Here is a 5,541-nt window from a genome sequence, read left to right on the forward strand (position 1 = left end):
AAGTTTATGGTTGATTTTGTATTTTATTATTGTTATTATTTGTGCCGAAGCGTGACTATCCGTTCTGGTCGTGTAGGTGTTGCTGTGGGTTCCGGTGGACACCTTTATCAACTTCCGGACCGCGGCGGGGCGGGGCGGAGTGGGGCGTTGTGAGGTGGTGTACGTGGTGGGTGGAGTAGGGCGTTGCTGGCCTGCGATACGACAGCTGAACCCTACTAGTTCTCACAAATGACGATATGATTTCCCCATTAGCCCCCCCCCCCACACACACACATATCACTCCCCATCTCGCCAGTGTCCAACGGACCCACCGCTCTTGACACGAATTCACTATCGCTGCAAGTGTGAGCTGATTATGCAACAACGCAACTTGCACCTGTCGCGCACCTTTAGCAGGAGTCGTGCGCACAAAAATAATACGCGCGTACGATACGATGGAGAGGCTGGATAGATAAAGTGCACGTCGAGGGACGTCGAGTTGAGTGGGCCACTGGCGCTTCCAAGCGGCTAGCGCTGGCTGGTTTTATTTTTATCTAACGTTTTCATCTACAAAATCTTGAAATTCATTAAGGCAAGAAGGGTAGACAAATGTGTTTTCAATCGAAAATTTGCGAGATTACTCTGCATCCATAAATTCTATCCTAAATTTTGCAGGAGTGCAAACCCCTCTTATTACTTAAACCCAAAGCTGGCGCTGCTCACAAAATATCGTGTTGAAAACTCTTTCGTTATTCAGGAAAATTTTACTGATGGTCATTTTCTCTGTCTTCTCCGCAGGCGATCAATGAGGTGTTCAAGTCGGCCGCCGACAACGACCTGGCTGACTGGAGCGGTCTGCTGCAGGCCACCCCCAGCGTCATCCTCCACGACAGGCTCATGACGGAGGCCTCGCTGGGACACCCGGCCGCCGGCGCCACCCCCATCAAGGCCGAGCACTCGTACTGCAGCCTGGGCGAGGACACAGACTCCACGCCCGACTCCGAGCTGTCCCTGTCGTCCAGGATGGATGGTAGGTACCCGCGTGCGCGGGAGAGCACCCAGGCGACTTTGACTGTTAACAGATTTAGATGTCGCACACGGTTAGGTGTGTTGAAATTTCATTCGCGCTCCTGAGGGTGCTACCTTTTGCAAAATTTGACGTTTACACTGTACGGTTTTTAATGCAGAGCATGTGCTCGACCTCCGTCGTATTCTACCCCGTCCGGCCCGGCCCCATACTCCCTCCGCGCCCGCGGCTCCTCTGCGCTCTATCGCGCCCGTATGCGGCTCGCCTGCTCCCGCCCGGCTCCCGCCCAGCTCCCGCCCGCATGCGAGCGCGAGCAGATACCCTACTGAGTGGGTCCCCGCCCAGCCCGGTCCTCTCCCCGCGACCGCGCGCTACACAGAGAGAGGGCTACATGGATGAGATGAGGGCGGAATCGAATCTAGCCTCGATTTTTCGCCATGACGCGTTGACGGATCATTGGGGTCGAGTGTGCGAACGCTAAACTTTCTTTCAATACAATGTGGGACCCTTCTCCTAATAATGATTGCAAGCGCTTCTTCAACTTCCACTAGGGTTATAACGACTTGAAAGGCATGAAGACGGTCACGGGGAGAGGCGGAGAGAGGGAACCCTTGCGTCGTCACACTCCTAAAATGTGTGACAGCCGTGTCGCTTACAAACATATGTGATGAATGAGGAAAAGTATTTAAATGTCCTGTGCTCAAGAAAGAGCGCCCTTAATCATCTTAAAATGCCCCGCGCTTCCCACGAGAGGGGACGCCGCAGGCCGCAGGGGGGCATACCGGCCCGCAGCGCAGGCGTGCCGGGCGGGCGAGCCTACCCGACAGGCGGCGTGCCCGGGCCGGGGGCGCGGTGGAGGTCGAGGTCGCGAGCCTGCTGCGCTGGGCCAAGGCCGGGCGCACACAGGAGATGTATAAATAGTTTGCTTTCAACCGGAGGTGATCAGGTGTTTTAATTGAAGCGCTGCGTATGGCGAGGCGGAGGCCTTCGGCTCGTTTGAAACAGCGCGGTGGCGCCCCCCCCCCCTCCGCCCCGCGGCCCTCGATGCGCCCAGTTATTGTCGGGGCGTTATCTTTTTGGGCGACACCACATGTCGCGCACCCTCGAGATTGGATTTTATCGCTCTCGTAACCTGGGTGGATGTGTTCCCAATCATCGTTGCGGGGTCTCTCAATTTCATTTGTTTGCACGCTACTCCAGCAGTCTGCAGACGGGGGCGGGAGGAAAGGCCGTGTGGGATCGGCGTTCAATGTGGTGTTCCTGGAGGAGCGTATGGGTTACCTCATTATATGCAAAAAAAAAATATCGTTCTGGATTTGGTCGCGATCTGGACGGTATGAAGCTTCCGCGCTGGGCTCAGCGAGGCACTTGTCCGCGTGCGAGGAGGTATACCACTTTTGTCGCCAAATCAGCGACCCTTGCTGGTTCCGTTTTGCAACCCGATCCCTTCGGTGCAAATCGGCCGTCGGCTACTCTTGATAACGTATCGAGCCATACGCAGCCCTGTCTCATGTGTTTTTAAAATAAATTATTATTATTATCAAAGAAACAACAAGACCGGATACAATCGATACAAAATGATCATTTTGCGTATCAAAAGTCTCGTCGTGAGTCTTACCCGGTCTTACCTCCGTCGTTTGATCGCTTTATCCTTTCATGGGATCCATCGCGAAGTGAAATGTGGGATTCCAAAAGATTTCGCTTTTTCTATGCGATCTAGTTTCGAGTTTTAGCGCCCTATAAAGTAACTCGACAGTTTGCGCCGTCGGCGTTCCCTCCCTCCCGCCCTCTGCCTCTCCCTGGGCCTGCAGCTGCAGCTGCGTCAACATGTTCTGCGCGGCGTGTTAGGTGACAGCCCAACAACGTCACATTCTTACACAATTTTCCGTTTGATCGCACTGTCTTCATTTATAGCTTGCATACATAGGTTCGTGGGGGAGGGGGGGGGGAGCCCTATGGTTGCTATGCTGAAGATTATTTGGTTTTGACTGAACTGACAGTTATTTACATTACAGTACGTTTCTCAGTAACAGTTTTACCTGTCTGTTCAACCAAGTAAGCACTCTTAGTTACACGTCAATCTGATTTCCACTGACACAATGTCAAATTATTTCACTTGACAGAAAAATACTTTCTTTTTGTCAGTTTGTTTAAAAACGAGAGGGTGTTTAATCAAATGACGTATCTTCGCACCTGCGATCGTGCATGGTGTGGGTTTTGACAAAACGAGGCGCCGTTTGTAGCCTTGGTCGCTTGTGTGCCCCCGGCGCGCCACATTTGGGAGGGGAGGGGGGGGGGGGTCCCGCGTGCAGCTCGTGGGGCCGACCGAGCCGGCGCCGGCGGCCGGGCGATAAGGGCATGAGGTGCTACCGGCGAGGGCCAAATGGTAACCGCCTGTCTTTTGGTTGAACGTTAAGAAGTCCCCATATTCGACGCAAGCCGTTGTAGCTCGCGGGATCGCACGGCGTTTCTTGTTCGGCGTTTCATGAACCGTTTTCTCTACTTTTCTTTCATTTTGAAATTCTAGCACTGCGATACGAACTGGGACCAGCCGAAAATGCTGAGACGCTGTGTATGCGCCAGTAATAATTCTTTATTTAGCCGCGCGAAGGTCACGCCCGGTGGCGACGGGCGCAAGTACAAGTGTGCGATACAGGGTGATATAGCCGTCTGATAGGACGCACGCGCTGCCGCTGAGAAAGCTGAAGCAGCCCTCCTCCCTCCCCATCGGTCCAAGGGCCGGCCGCGGCGGGGACCTCGGAGGGGACCTCGGGGGGGACCTCGGGGGGACCTCACAGCGGCCAGCCAGGGGTCACGCCTGACAATGCATGTCCCTGGGCCGCGGGGCAACAGGGCCATACGCTCCGCCCCGACTCGCGGGACCAGCCTCTGTCCTTTTCGGATCTCGCGGTCTCAAGGGAACGTTCGTTTTTGCCACCTTGCCACAGAATTCAAACGGGAGTTTCATTTCATTAAAATTCGAAAAGGACAGACTTATTTGTGGATTAGGGCTGAATTTTGGGGCTGTCTTGGGTGGCCATAGACTGTTTTATAAATATATATATTTTTTAAATGCAAATCAACATTTTTAATATAGAGTGAAAACGCGTCTCGTTGCGAGCGATAAAAATGCTTGCGCTGAAGGTGGCTATCTTTATCGCTCTGTATGGATATTTTTCACAGAGTAAAGTTTTTACCAGAAATTTTTCTCGCACCTTGAAGTCGAGCTAAACGCACCAATAACGTGTTGTCCTGGTCCGGCGGGGCTGCTGGTCTGGGTGGCCTTTGGGTCGCGACGCGATATCTTGGACTAGGTCAGTATGCATTGCGTGGGAAGTGAGCTGACCGGTACCCGATGGGGCGTGGCGTGGCGCATCCCGACCGCATGCTTCGCTCCAGCTGCATCGCCCACCACGCCCCGCCCCGCCACGCCCCGCCGGCCGTTGGCCCGGTCTTCCCTGACCCTGGCCTTGGTGGCTCCTCGGTCTCGGCCGCTCTGCTCTTCGACCCTAACGCGACCCACTGGCGCTGGTACCCAATGAATCAAATCAATGTTGTTTTTGTTTTGTCTTTTTCTGTTTTCAATTTGTTAATATTTCACTGTGAAAAAAAATTAGGTAGGTTTACAGGAAAATTTTCCTTGACGCAAGTTGTAAAATTACAAATTGTAATCGTAAAAATACATGCAGCATGTATCGACTTCAAATCCTTTGGCGAGTAAAAAATGTGCCGTCGTAAATTTACAACTTAAATTATAATTCGAGTTAACAAAATTTTTGTAAATTTACGACGATATTTTTCACAGTGTTTGTAGAAGGAAATTCAGTCCCCAAAACATTTTTTGGTTTTGTGCCGCTCGCACCCAGTGAGATTTTTTTCGAATTTCTTACTGGGTACGCGCACACTCACAAGCTCGCTCGCACAATCCTTATCGGAGGTAAAACTCTGAGCAGACTTCCTTTTTCGTAACTCTGAACGGATCTTCGCTCTCTTCCGCTCGAGCCCGGCGCGAGCAGGGCCCGTTGTCGTTCAGAAACTTCCAGTTATTTATGTGTCCGAAACAACAGCTCACACGCGCTGGAGGAAGTGAGCGAGATACAGCTGAGTTCCGTAATCGCTTTACAGATTTGGGACTATCGGTGGGACAGGCAATAAACATGTGCGATTTGAAAACAGTCGACCCAAAGAGGACGGCAGCCATCGCGGCGTGGAGACCTGCAGAACGGGCTCTCTGCGTGGACTGCCGAGTTAGTGGTAACTCCGATCCGACATGCAGCCATGCAGCGTGTCACCCGCCTGACGCTCGCGCAATTGCAACCGCTTGTTTTAAAAGCTTCGCCAAGCTGAGCTACTTTCTTGGCGAAAGGAGTGACCAACAGTGAAGCGTTAGGCTCCAGCTTCTACGTAAATGTTTTACGTTATTTGGTCAGTGCTGGTGTGGTGGCGGCGGGCGCAGGTCCTGCCCTGGGTCGGAAACGGTTTCTGCTGCCGATTCGTTGCCACGCCCGACACGCCCGGAGCTGTGAGTCGCCATA

This window comes from Frankliniella occidentalis, unplaced genomic scaffold, assembly GCF_000697945.3.
Source record: "Frankliniella occidentalis isolate FOCC.00 unplaced genomic scaffold, Focc_3.1 Scaffold20, whole genome shotgun sequence".
NCBI classification, from domain to species: Eukaryota; Metazoa; Arthropoda; class Insecta; order Thysanoptera; family Thripidae; genus Frankliniella; species Frankliniella occidentalis.